Genomic DNA, 14,379 nt, shown 5'->3' with positions numbered 1-14,379 from the left:
TTTTTAAGATGGTTTAAAGTTCGGCTGGGGGTAATATTCAGAGTCCGGATAAAAGACCTCGAGCTCTTGCAACTCAGGAGCCGTAGGTTCGAGCTCTGGTTCTTGCAGGGTCTCTGCATCCGGGAGTACCTCGGCTCGGTCAATATCCATAGGGGAGGGGGAGCTTGTAATCAACTTTACTAACATTCTCTTGAGGAGTCCAAACAAAATTAGGGCAACCAACAAAACAAAAAGAAAAATCAGTCCAGATCGGAAAATAGATCCTGCCCATCCGGATAGTCCCCATTTGCTGAAGATGTCGCCGAGCCAGTCACCAGTTTCTTTCCGAATTTGCATCACCATGGCCTGCATCTTGTCGATGGTTCTGTGGATGTTCTCCGCCCTTGATGTTAAGTTAAGGCAGCACAGCCCTTCGAACTCCTCACACCGGTGGTCGTGGAGTAGGAGTAGGAAGTCGATCGCGGCCCTATTTTGCAGAGTGGCCTGCCTGGTCAGTTCCTCGTCTTTTAGGAGGTCGCTTAGGGCGCTTGAGGTAAGATTTGCTTGTTTCACAACCCAACATTCTAAATGGCCCAATTCCCCTAGTGCTTTGGCTGCCGCCACCCACGGCAAAAGCACGGTGACTGCAACCCCTTTTGGTCTCGACCAATGAACGACTTCCGAGTCGCAATTTTGATCCAAATCAGAGAGCTCGCGTTTCTGGATGGCCAATTTGGAAGTCCTATTTCTTTTTCTCTCCCAATTATTAACTAAGGTTTGGTTGGGCATCAACAGCGTCAAGTGGCCTATGGTGCAAGGGCCTCCTAACAGGCGAGAGGGGATGCCTGCCCACACCCTGTCACCGCAGATGAGAAACAGTCCCCTGGGTAACCCTTTCGGACATGACCTATGGGGATTTTCAGTGGTCACCTTACTGACGGCCAGGCACCATTTGGCTGCCTTATACTCTCGGTGGCTTGGAGCTATGTTCTTAAAGAACTCCCGATCCGGGGACAACCTGAATTGGAATTGGACACAGTAGTGAGCTGGGTACGATCCCAAGAGATCCAGCTCTTGGGGCTCACTACTGGTCTTCGGGAGTTGGGGCAGCCATTTATCAAGGGGGTTGTCAATGTCGCGTTTCCGCCGGCGGTGCCAGCCAAATGGGAGCCGTCCCTGATAGGGCACCTGGGGACGGTACGAGCTGACAGGCGGCTTGACGACAGGGGCCTTACCCGTTTCAGCTGATTTGGTATTTTGGGCAGACGTAGTCGAAGCCTGCGTGGGCTTGAGCCTTTCGAAAAGAGAAGCATACTCCTCTTGCTCAAGAGGGATCCCCACCAGACACGTGGCCATAGGGTTTTGGGCCGCGGCTGTAGATAAACATATGTGGTCTTGGCCCATGGTTTGCGCCAGGACTGACCACACGTTTGCTGCCGGTTGGGGAACTATCCACGGCGATGCAGGCCATGGGAGCAGCCGCCGGATGATGACAAGCTGCAGGCTTCTGGCGACGGCTCGGATGGACGGTGCAGGATCCATTTCTGTAGTCTCTAAACTAGAAAGAAACTCAAAAGGAAGAATATCAAAATTGGGAAGAATACCTGGGGGCGAACTTAGGGTCCAAAGGGGCGTAGGATTAACCCACCCCGGTTTTAGGGGGTGCTTGACTCCTTCCTCCGGTGGGCTGGGAAATACACGGTTTCACCCATTTTGATGGGATCCACCTGGGGCCCTCGGGGGTGGATATGCATGCATATCCCTTCCCCCATGTAACTAGTTCATGAGGGCCCTGTATTTCCCGAGTCTCCGGGTCTTTAACCAATACCGGGGGCCTTTCTTTCACCTGCAGCTGCTGAGACCGCCCGAAGTGCCGCACGATCGGTGGATTCAGGTTCTCAAAGGCACAGCTGAGGAAGTTTAGCGTGAACAGTGCCCTTGAGAGCCTGACAGCTGGGGATTCTAATTTCTTTGAGGACCTTTGCCTTTGTAGCATCCTCTTGATATTTTGGTGAGCCCTCTCGACTATCGCTTGACCTGTCAGGGAATAGGGGATGCCTGTCTTGTGCTCTATTCCCCATTGCTGTAGGAAGCTCCTGAACTCCTTGGAGGTGTAGGCTGGGCCGTTATCGGTTTTAATAACTTTGGGGATGCCCAGGGTAGCAAATGCCTGCACTAGGTGCCTTATGACATTGCTAGCCCTTTCCCCTGTGTGGGCAGAGGCAAAGACGGCTCCAGAGAAGGTATCTACTGACACATGTACATACTTCATTCTGCCGAAAGAAGCGACGTGTCACGTCTATCTGCCACACCTCACAACTATTAAGGCCACGGGGGTTTGCGCCGGTGCCAATGGCGGGAAGAGCTAATTGGTGACATTCAGGACACGCTGCCACGATCGCTCTGGCCTGGTCGTGCTTCAAATTGAACTGCCGAACCAGGGCAGGCGCATTCTGATGGAACAACTGATGGCTGATTTTGGCCTGCTCAAATACATTTGGAATCGGGGCCATCACGGCTGGCGCAGCGAAGGCATCTGCCTTCCTGTTGCCTTCCGCGATGAACCCGGGCAGGTCCATGTGTGACCTGACGTGCATCACGTAAAATGGTTGCTCTCGGTGGGAGACTAGGCTAACCAATTTTGAGAGCAACTCATACAAGGCTGTGTTGGAGACCTCTCGCAATATGGCATGTTCAGCTCTGGAGACTACCCCTGCTACATATGCAGAGTCAGTTATCAAATTAAAGGGTTCGGGGAATCTTTCAAAAGCCCTGACGACTGTGTCTAACTCAGCAACTTGAGGTGATCCTTCCACCTCCTTAATAGCAGCCTCCCACCGCTGAGTTTGGGGGTCTTTCCAAGTCATGACTGACTTGTGGGACGCCCCAGACGCCTCAGTGAAAACGGTCAAGGCCTTTAAAGGTTCCTTGCTCCGAACACTCTTTGTATTTAATTCAAATTGGATTTCCGAATTAAAAATTTTGTGGGCTGGCCTGTGTAAGGAAATTTGGCCTGTGTAGCCCTCCAGAGCGAACTGCAAAGCTTCACAATCATGAAGCAAGCTCTCCAACATTGCCTTGGTAATTTGGCCCGTTTGTGTCCTGATTGGTACGTGAATGCAGTCGAAGTCACATCCTGATAACTCCCTGATCCGGACTCTAGCCTTCCGGATCAGTTCAGCCATCAGCTCTTGTGGCCGTGTCATTCTTTTGGACCTATGATGACTGAGAAAGACCCACTCTATTATCAAGAGAGGGTCCCTCTGGTCCTGGTCTTCCTTACTCTTCCTCTTGTCCTCCCATTGGAAGACAACCCCGTGCAGGTGTGGCAGATTACCCAGGATGATGAACTTAAATGGCAAGTCAGGTCTATACCTGCTTGCTTGCCTGGTGGACATCAGGTGTTGCACCCTCTCCAGGGCTGTCCGCGCCTCTGGGGTAAGTGTCCGGGGAGAACTAAGCTCCTCTCCCCCTTTTAGTAAATCAAAAAGGGGGGCTAGGTCTTCGTTGGATAGACCCAGCCACGGCCTTACCCAATTTAGTGACCCACACAGTTGGTGGACATCTGCTAAGGTCTTAATATTTGTATTGATAGCCAATTTTTGCGGCACAATGGTCCGCTTTGTAATTTCCAGGCCCAGGTACTTCCAAGGTGGCATCCTTTGAATTTTCTCTTCTTGGAGCTCGAACCCTGCAGCAACCAATGCACTGATTGTCAGGTCAAGCACATTCGCAAGCATGTCATTGTCGGGGGCACACACGAGGACATCATCCATGTAGTGGAATATGATGGCCTCTTTTGCGGCTGCGCGAACTGGGGCAAGCAAGGAAGAGACATACCATTGGCAGATGGTCGGGCTGTTCTTCATGCCCTGCGGCAGCACTTTCCAATGGTATCTCTTCCTCGGGGCTTCTCGGTTGATAACCGGAACCGAGAAGGCAAAACGCGGGGCATCGTCAGGGTGCAGAGGAATTTGGAAAAAACAATCTTTAATATCGATTACTGCCAGGTTCCAATTTTGGGGAAGCATCGTTGGGGATGGCATTCTTGGTTGGAGAGAGCCCATGTCCTCTATCACGTCATTAATTTGGCGAAGGTCCTGGAGGAGCCGCCATTTGTCTTTGTTAGGTTTTTTTGATGACAAAGACCAGGGAATTCCAGGGGCTGTTGGTCTCCACGATATTCCCCTTCTTAAGCTGCTCTTCCACGAGCTTCTCGAGCGCCTCTAATTTCTCATTATAGAGCGGCCACTGCTCTACCCACACTGGCCGATCTGTCTTCCAATTCAATTTTTGGGTAGGGCGCTCTTCAGTGGCCACCACGCAAAAATTTATCGGGGGGTTAGGTATGTCAATTGTGACTCCCCATTGTTGCATGAGGTCTCTCCCCAAGAGGGGTTCCTTGTAATCCAGTACTAAGGGACGTATGTTAGCTAATTGTCCGCTCGGTCCCTTAATTTGCACGACGCTTTTGGACTGTTTCGCTAATTGGATGCCCCCAACACCCTGCACGTGTCCGGTCACGTTTTGCAATTCCCAATGTGCCGGCCATTCCCGTGTGGGAACGATCGTCACATCTGCCCCTGTGTCCAGAAGCCCCTTGAGATGTAGGACTTCTTCTCCCCTGTTGATCTTACAGTCTACCCACGGTTTCCCTGTTCCTATTACATGTGTGGCACACACCGTCGGGTGTGGCCCTTCTGCAGGGATAGCCTGGGCGACCATCTGCCCTCTAGGCAGAAACAGAGGTGGACGGACACAGCGCAGCCAGAGAACGGGTCCTTCGGGACTGGATGTCATGAGTCCCGGAGCGACTTCGATCTCTGGTGGTGTGCATTTAACATCTCCAACAATGACATACCTGCTAGGGCTTGGGTCCCACGTCCCCAGCTCACCACCGACACTTACTGGTGCGGCGTGCCACTCGTTGGTTTTCAGGAAGAGCGGTGTCGACAGCTGCAACCTGAAAGAACCATCAGCAGGAGAAGTGAAGTCAGGCTGAAAAGTCACATCTGGTAATTTTGCATAGTCTTTTTTGGCCCCTTTCTGTTCTCCCTCCCCCTCGCAGCCCGACCTTTTTATATCGTCACGCGGGTCAGGCGCGCGCTCCCCACTCAGTTTTTTTGTAACTGGCTCCCTAATCCCCCAGACCCTTGCTCCTGTTTAAATTGATGAAATTGCCGCTTGAGCGGGCAGTCTTTGGTCCAGTGCCCGGGTTGGTCACAAAGGAAGCAGGTGTTTCGGGTCTGCTGTTGGGCCCGCTTCTGGCTGTTCCTCGATGGAGGTTGTCCGCTGCTTCGGCCCGTGGTCCTCTTCTGGTCCACAGCAGGATGGTGTGTTGTTGTTCCCACCGAGACCGCTCCTCGGGACCGTTGCTTGTCCGAGCTGGCAGGTTGCAGGTGTGGTGCTTTCGCAGCACAGACTTCTAACATGGCTTGGATTGACGGCCGGGGGTCCAGTGGGAGGCTCAGGATAGCTGTCTTGCATTGGGAATTAGCATTTGCCATTGCCATCTCTGTTATGACCTCCTCTCTGGCCGCCGGCTGCCTGACCTGCAACTCTACTGCTCGGGTTAGTCTCTCTACAAACCGGAGGAACGACTCCGTGGGCTGCTGTCGGACCCGTGAGTAACTTTCCATGGGCGCGTCCGGTCTCAGGCCAAGGAATGCCTTACCGGCCAGTTCCTTGACCTGCTGCAGCACCTCTAGGGGCAGACTCTGGGCCTGCTTCGGCGCCAATGCCCATTCCCCCTCGCCGCTTAAATGGTCCATAGTTAATGCCTGGTTGTCAGCATCAACAGCCGTATCAGAGCTCTGCAGAAGCGCAGGAAGGAGTCGGCGGAGCTCCTTTTCCCATGCCGCCCTCCAGAGCAGAAACTCTGCCGAGGAAAGCAAGCATGAGAAAAGCTGACGCAGGTCAAAAGGCGTCATTACTGCTCCAGAGAGATTTGCCTTTAAAAGGCCACGAAAATATTCGCTTTCTCTCCCGAACTCTTTCTGTGCCTTGCAGAGTTCTTTGATCGTTTGGTGGGAGAGGGGTTCCCAGTTGGTGTGGGTCATTCCCCCTCTCCTGGACCTTTGATAAAAAACCGGAGCGGCCGAAGGAATGGAGTCCAGTTCCGGGTTCCGGTCCTCAGGCCCCTCCCCTTCCGGCCACTCACCGTGGGAACCGGAAGGCCAAGCGTGGGAACCGGAAGCAGGAAGCGGGTGGCAACCAGACACGGACCTACAACAACTTCTAGGGGCGGAGCACGGGGGCGTGTACTGATGACAAGTGGGAGGGGCAACAGGGGTGGACCCAGCTTGGATGTGGGAGGAGTTAGGGTACTGGGAGGGGTCATGACGAAAGGGGTTGGGACTTGGGAGAAAGGGGTTTTGGGATGAAGAAACGAGGGGAGGGCAAGAGGGGGTTTCTGCCATGTGGCACCCGCCATCTTGTCCTCGTCGGGCAGGGAATCCATTTTCTAAGTTCTCAATATAACTAAAGCGAACACGGGGTCTAACAACTGGGGAAGTCGGGGAACGGGATAAGCCCCGGGCAGTCTGGCCAGGACTGTCTGGGCGGGGGGGCCGAGAATCCCGAGGAGAGCCAGGGACTCGGTGGCAACCCTGCGCAGCATCGCGGTTTGCTTCCTTCAGGACGCCCGGTTTAGGGGACACGGGTTTAGGAGAAGGCTTAGGGGTAACTGGGGAACCGGGGGTAGGCTGTCCTTCCCTCTCCCTTTTTTGATTTAAAGCAGACCGAATTTGTAGGTATAATAAAGAAAATCTATCTAGATCTTTTTCTTTTGTCAATTCGGACTGAGCTATTTTTGCTCCCACGGCGTTCCAAAAGGGATCGCTTAAAACCGAACTGTGGGAGCACTGAGGGAAGTGCTGGAACAGCCACCGCACAAACCGTTTTAAACACCCTTTAGAAAAACATTTCCTCCCCCTCCTCCAGGAGTCCCGCAACTTGGAAAAATACCCCCTTTTGTGCTGTGGACAATTTTGCGCCCATAATCCACAGCACAAGGTCTGGAGCTTTAAAAATAAATCCCTGGACACCGATTCCCCGAAACAAACCGGAGGCAAGCAACACACTCGCCCCGGGGCTGCGCAGCCTACTCTGGGCTCTTACGAGCCGCGGACCGTGCGAAGCCGTCCACCACGCGCTGCGCGCGGCCGGGCGGGCATCGCCGGGTCCCGCCGCTCCCGCCGCGCCTCGCTCCGCCGCCGACACTGCGGCTCGTGTGGCTCCGCCCGCACGCGGGAACTGCCTCGAAAGGCTTTACGGTAAGTTCCCCCCCCCGGGGAAATACTTACCTGCTGGTGTCCAGGCGAGCTCCAGGCATCCCGATTTCCACCGAGGACGACTCTGCTGGCGCGGGCGGAGCTACCGTCCTCCTCCCCAGGAGCGCAGCTCACTAAAACGGAGCCTGCTACAACTGGAACTTGGAAGTCCAATCAGTCCCTTCCGTGGGGTCCGGGGGAAGCGGGGGCCCCGCGATGGGCGCCAAGCTGCCTCTGCGTCCTTTTTGGAGCAGTTCCCACTTTGCCCGGTCAGCTCTGGACGCAGCAGGCTGCGGGGGCCAGCCTCCGGAATCCGGGAGACCAGAGGTCTGGCTTGTGGGTCCTCCCACAGGACCGCGGTAATAGAGGCAGGTGGTGGAAGAAGGAGGCAGGCTCAATTGTGGATGAAATCCGGAAGGTTTATTGTGTCTCCGAACAGGGGACCTCGCCTGCCGGGGGTGTCCAGCAATGAGCAACCCTGAACGCACCTGCCAGGGGTTTTATGGGGGGGTGGCGACAGGGGAGGGATGACAACGGCAACGAATCAGGGAAGGAGAAGGATGGGTCTGCGGGATGAGGGACGCACAAGGGAACCTATCTTGGGAAAGAAAGGGAGGGATCCTCTCCCCAAGACCAATCACTCGACGCCCCTGACAGAACTTCCTAGAAGCTTGGGAGGGGTGCCGGAGAGATTGGCAGGGGTCTGGGAGGAGACAAATAGAGAAAGCAGGGTTATGAACACGAAACCAGGAGGGTATAAACTGGGATGGTACAGTAACACGAAACCCAAAGGGGAGACCTGGACTGAACCAAACAAGACACACTCCCACAGCTGGGGCTCTGCCGAGGAACTGTTCCAGTCACGGGACCAAGGGTCCTTCTGCCCGCGCAGGGAAACACAAACCAACCAATGGGGAACAAGGCTGACCGGGGCAGGGAAACCCCGTGTCTGTCCCCTCAGGGCCCCTCTCCCAGGGCTACACGGCGGGGGAGGAGATCCCAACAGGAAGGTCCGTTCCAGGTGTTGCTGACAACCAAGGCAGCGATCCGAACCAAGGAGCGAGGGTGGATCCACGCCAACAGAATCAAAGAACCCGTGGAAGAACCTAAGGAGTGGACCCTAATATCTACGCCGTGTGATACAAAATTAACTCTTAAGCGCAGACGGGGGGGGGGTAATGAACTGGGAAAACTCGAATGATCCACAGAGAAATTTAAGGGTTGTAAATGATGAAGAAATAAAACCAAACCTGTATCAGTGGCTCCAGATACCATCAGGGCAAGTCCTAAGACTCCTGCGTTATCCTCCTTGGGGAGGAACAATTCCACCCCAAACCAGAGGATCCGGACTGTATCAGACAGAGGGTCCTAATGTGTTTGCATTCGCTTGTGATTTGTATAAAGAAAAAATCACATTATATCCTGACCTGAAAGCATTATTACAGCCCCCACCTGTGCCATTCCAAATACCTTGTTTAATTCATCCTAATAGTGCTGTGGCTGGGTCAAATGTAAGTGTGAACGCTGTAAGCAAAATTGGTATTTTCTTTCCTATAAGCGGCAACCTCGATGTCAGCAGTGCCGTAGATATAACCACCTGACTGCACTCTGTGACCTTCAATGCCTAGCACAGGTTGTAACCCTAATTTGTGGGTGGAAACTAGCACTCTCTGCTGAGTGTGAAATAAGTAAAAAGGAGTGGGAAATTATACAAGCCCAGGTAAAAGAACATCGGCCTGACAGTCGGTAAGACACTTAGAATTATCCGAATTATACAGCATAAGAATAATGCAAACTCTCAAAGGACCAAAAGAAATCTTTACCAACCAAAAGACGCAAAGTAGGCGGCTTTCTTGTTTAAAACATCCCCACTTAAATCATCAAGCATGGGTATTGTGCAAGTGTGTTAAATGCCCAAATAAGTGGTATTGCTCTTCAACAAAGAGGCATCCCCACGGTCTGAACTGCCGAAATAATAAAGAACAAAAGGGTCAGGAAAATGCTGTGGTAGAACAAATTTTGTGTGGGTGGGAGTTACTTGTACCTGAAATTTGGGAAATTCCCAAAGAAAAGTGGGAACAAGAATTATGCTTATGTGCAGTACGGTTTGCATGGAAGTGGGACAAGTGGTGTAAAGAGTACAAGACCAGGTTGGCCTCTACACCTGCCTTAAGTATAGTCTGGCCACGAGCAGCAACCTCGGAGGACCTGAGACAAGGGGGTGTATGCCATACCGGACCTCTGATTATAACCATGGCGATCGTAATTATCGCATGCATCCTTGCTTGGGTAACCCCAAGCAATGCAAATCCAGCAAATCCCTGCACCAAGTGTAACTCCCTTATACGATGGGGCAGTCATGCTTCTTATCTAACCTGGCACACGAAAGTAAATAACGAATGTTATTACGAAGCATCCCTAGAGACTTGTAATTATGGGGAACACTCACTATGGGTAGCCAAGTTAAAATCCTCAGGGGGACACCAGCCGGTGTCGCTGTTGTCTGCAGGGACGGTGCGAAGAACGACATACAAGTCCATGATAAAATTGGATTATTTAATTAATTACAGACTTGTTTATATAGCTTTGTTCGAAAAGGTGGTATAACATTATTGGGTGCTTAACCATACACCTCCCAGAGTGATTGGCTGAATGCTACGACGCCCATTTCAAAATATTTTCTTCAGTGTGGAAAACAAGACCGTGCATAACAAGTTTGCACCTGTGAGATAAAGTCTTGGTTTACAAAACCCTCTACCCTGTTTTCAGCTAGCTTGCATGAGGAAGGAGACTTTCCAAGCAGCTGTAAAAAGCTGGGAGAATTTCTCTGCCAGCTTTTTTAGCATCTACAAGCTGGGACCACTGTGTCCGAAGGGACAATATGTTTGTTTTGTCAATGCAGAAATGTGGGGCATTTCAGACGGTGGGGGTGCACAAGACAAAAAGAGAAAGGAACTAAGAAAGCAGCGAGTGCAGACTCTCAAAAGCTCCTTGAAACAGATTCAGTCACTCCCAACTCTTTCACATTCCCTCTACAAGACAGTTAAAGAAGAGCTAAAAGAAACAGTGCTTCTCCTGCCGGTAGGCGAAAATCTGTTCATAGATTTAATGGAACGAATAGCGCAAGTGCTAAATGTCAGCGACTGTTGGATATGTGAAGGTGCTTTAACAACAGAGCTATGGCCCTGGAAGGGAATTAGCCTAAGTGTCCCCGAAATTCTTTTTTGGAATAAAACCAAAATATCTAGAGAACACCGTCCTGAAGGATGGATGCTAAATTCAGGAGAAATGGGTGAAGAATGCATTGGGAGGGAAGGTAAATCAATGTATAAAACCTGGGTAGGAGTAACCCCGTGTAAAAGAACTCTATTCACAAATGTGACCCACCATTGGTGGTCACCAAAAACCCCTAATGGCTATTGGAAACTGAATAAACGACCAAATGAAAAATGTAGCACCCGGAAAAACATTACCTTATTCTGGTGTAACAGTAGCAATGATGACTTTATCAGTCCTTTCGCAGGCATGGCAGAGTTACATAATTACTGGAGCCGCAGTGAAAGTGTTAATATACCGTGGGATGCCCCCATGGACTCTTTTGGACTTGTGGGAGAAAAGCTTATGTTGCTGCCTGCTCTGAGCTTCCCCTCCTCCTCCCCAAGACACTTGCCTCTGCCATGTGCTCTGAGCTCCTTTGTTCTAAGCGCGGGCAAAACCAAATGTAACTCAAACTCTTTGGCAGTGTCTGATTGGCCGGTCACCCCGGGTCCGCCCCCAGTCCTCCCCTTTCCCCTTCTCGAAATAAAAGACAATCAAGGGAGGCCCTGCCCTCTCTTGGCTCTGCTACCTTTCTGCGAACATCTCTTGTCGTCTGTTTCTTTTGAAAGCTTCTAACTGCGGGAAATTGAGCGAGCAGATAGCTATATTTCTCCCTCTTTGCTTCTGCTGGTGGTATTTGCTTTGCAGCTGATACAGGTACCAATTTTAGAGCTACTAAAGTGCTAGATTGCCCGTGCTACCTTGTCGGGGTCTCCTCCCCCTGCCATGTAGCCCTGGGAGAGGGGCCCTGAGGGGAGGCAGGGGGTTTCCCTGGCCCCTGGCCAGCCTCGTTCCCGATTGGTTGTTCTGTGTATCCCTGCGTGGGCAAGGACCCTCGGTCCTGTGACTGTAAGAGTTCCTCGGTAGATCCCGCCCATGCTGCTGGAGAAATAAACATCTCTGAAACATCTACCAAGAATCGGTCCATATATATTTCTTTTCCACGGGACTCCTGGTTTGGTGCATCGTGTTGCAGTATCCCCGCTGTAACATGATGGTGGGGAATTGCTGGCAAGACACCGATCCCTAAGGACAGAAAATTTGTGAGTAAAAACCACTCTAGATCTCTCTCTTCTCACCTTGGTTTGGATATTCTCTCTGGACTATGGAAGAATCGTGGGAAATGTGGCTCTCTGAGCCACAAAAATAAATGTATCTAGAAGTTAAAGGAATCCTTGAACAACAAAACAAGAAACTATTTGTTCCGGGAGATCTAGAACATTTTTTTAACTGACTTTTCAAAAATTTCTTCTATATTTCTCAAGACTTACTTTTTGATATTAATCCTCCTGAAAATCCTGGAGCTTATTACGAGTGTTTTTGGCACGAGATCTTGTTAGAGATGAAGGATCAAACAGAACATGCATTAGTGATTGAACCCCTCCGTGGATCCATGGTAATCAGTGAAGCTATTCAGGAGCATTTATATGGTCCCATTGCCCCTAAAGCAAAGGATGGCCCTAATCCCGTGGCCGAGGCCGCACGGCCGCCATCCCAGAAGCGCGTGACTGCAGCTGTGCCAGCAGAGGTGCCTGCGCTGGATGCGCCCGGCCCCCTCGTGAGCGCGCGCCTTATCGCAGACCCCATCCCTGTCTCAGGCCCCCCGGCCACGTGACTGCGAGTGAGGGAGCGATGCCGCCGGCGCCGCAGGTCACGTGGGCCACGAGCTGCCAGGAACCGGGGGTCAGCGTGGAAGCCCGCTCTGAGCACACGGCTCGGAGAGCTCCGTGGAGGGAGAAGCGGCGGTTTCCATAGCGACACGAGAAGCCGCGCAGCGCCGAGCCGAAACGAGGCCACTCTCAAACCAGCGTGGAGTTGGCGGAGCAGAAGCGCTCGGAGGGCACGGGGCCGGCGGCAATGGCAACGCAGGGCTGCACAGAGCCCAGACACGCGCTGGAGCAGCGCCGCTTGGAGGGTGTGCAGCAGCCGCAATGCGGGCACCTGGCCGACACGTCGGAGTTAGCGAGGCGGCAGCCACGTGGGACCAGCAGCCACGACAAACACGCAAGCACGTGATAAGAGAAGTTGTAGCCACGAAAGTCACAGGAACTGTGAAACGGTACAATGTAAAAAACAACTATGGATTTATAACACAAGATGATACAGGGGAAGATTTATTCATCCATAGAACTGCCATTAAAAGGAATAACCCTAAAAATTACCTGCAAAGCGTAGGAGATGGGGAAGTTGTACAATTTGATATAGTACAAGGAAAGAAGGGTTTACAAGCAGCAAATGTTACTGGGCCTGGAGGTAATCCAGTCAAAGGCAGCCGTTATGCACAAAATTATAAACAATATCCATCCCAGCAACTTTCCTACCCACAGCCTACTTCCCCCTTTTATCCTATACCCAATATGAATCCCTTCCTAAGTTTACCCCATCCCCAGTTTATTCCTAATCCGTTTTTCACCCCATGGCTTCCCTATACAATTCCCTTTCCCTACAACTCCTCTCCGATGCCGAGGGGGGGATGAAAAGGGGGAGGGAAGAAATTAAACCCTCTCCTGCCTCAGTTTCCCCACAAAGCATGCTCAGAGAGTTCTGTCTCCCTTCTGTCAGCCTTAAGATGTTCCACAGAATCTGTTTGGACATTCAAAGACTCAGGAGGGTAGCTTGTATTGTTTTAAAACTGTTCTTGTTATGTTTATCCAGTTGTTTTCAAGGTTAAGTTTTAAGTCTCTTTTTGTTAAAAAGAAACGGGTGAAATGTCGGGGTCTCCTCCCCCTGCCATGTAGCCCTGGGAGAGGGGCCCTGAGGGGAGGCAGGGGGTTTCCCTGGCCCCTGGCCAGCCTCATTCCCGATTGGTTTTTCTGTGTTTCCCTGCGCGGGCAAGGACCCTATAGGAGAAAGTTTCACGAAGGATGTCTGGACTTCAGGCGGCTCTCTTGAAAGCTGTTTATTGCATAGGCAAAGTTACCGCAGCTCAGGGAGTGGGTATCCAGAGCCAGCCCTACAGCTGCCTGCTCCAGCTGTAGGCATACCTGAAGCCACTTTCTGTTCAAGTTACTAAGCATTTTATACTTTTCTTTGCAGAGTATCTTAACACATAACAACCAATAAGCACCATACATAATACCTTTACATTTGCCTATAGCCTATCATAACTACTACCATCACCATATTACAGTCATTATTATCCAATCACAAGAGTAAATAAGTTACAATTTAAGCTTACAATGGAAAATTCTCAGACCTTTCTTCTTCTTGCTACATCAACATTTCTTGTTTGCCTGCCATATCTTTCTTTTTTGGTAAAGACATGTTTTCTATTTACTTATGCTCTTCTTGAGACTTATTTACTTGGTGAAGAACATGTCTTTGTTTGTAGTCATGTACCTTTGTCCTGCTCCTAAAAATCTCCTTCCAACTCATCTCCAACCTTTGCCTTCTCAGTTACTCAGCGATCACTGTTTCAGCAAAACATCTTTTACTCTATATCAAAACTTGCTTTCATTTCTATCTCACCCCCAGTTTCTACATTCACAGATCTTTCTGCCAAGCCTACATATCTGTGAAACTTTCTTACCAAACTTTCATCCTCCCCAACAGACCCTCGGTCCTGTGACTAAGAGTTCCTCGGCAGATTCCGGCCATGCGGCTGGAGAAATAAAGATCTCTGAAACATCTACCAAGAATCTGTCCATATATATTTTTTTTCCACGGGACTCCTGGTTTGGTGCATCATGTTGCAGAATCCCCACTGTAACACTACCTCTCTGGGTTGCTCGAGGCTTTCTAAGGCATTGAAATACAAGCGCTAGCCGGTAAAAAGCTGAAAAGGTACCTTCTTCATTTGGCGCACAACGTG

At 51.1% G+C, this 14,379-nt stretch overlaps 1 long non-coding RNA gene across 1 annotated transcript; it reads right to left on the bottom strand.

The window, feature by feature from the left end:
- Positions 1–3,485: 3,485 nt before the first annotated feature.
- LOC116437400 lies at positions 3,486–4,989 on the bottom strand. The gene is made up of 2 exons (XR_004237278.1): positions 4,841–4,989; positions 3,486–3,889 (listed from the first exon to the last, which is right to left on the bottom strand). It is a non-coding gene; the product is annotated as an uncharacterized LOC116437400 (long non-coding RNA).
- Positions 4,990–14,379: the final 9,390 nt, after the last annotated feature.

This window comes from Corvus moneduloides, chromosome W, assembly GCF_009650955.1.
Source record: "Corvus moneduloides isolate bCorMon1 chromosome W, bCorMon1.pri, whole genome shotgun sequence".
NCBI classification, from domain to species: domain Eukaryota; kingdom Metazoa; phylum Chordata; class Aves; order Passeriformes; family Corvidae; genus Corvus; species Corvus moneduloides.
Note: the sequence above shows the minus strand (reverse complement) of the source record. Positions and strands in the feature narration are given on the sequence as shown.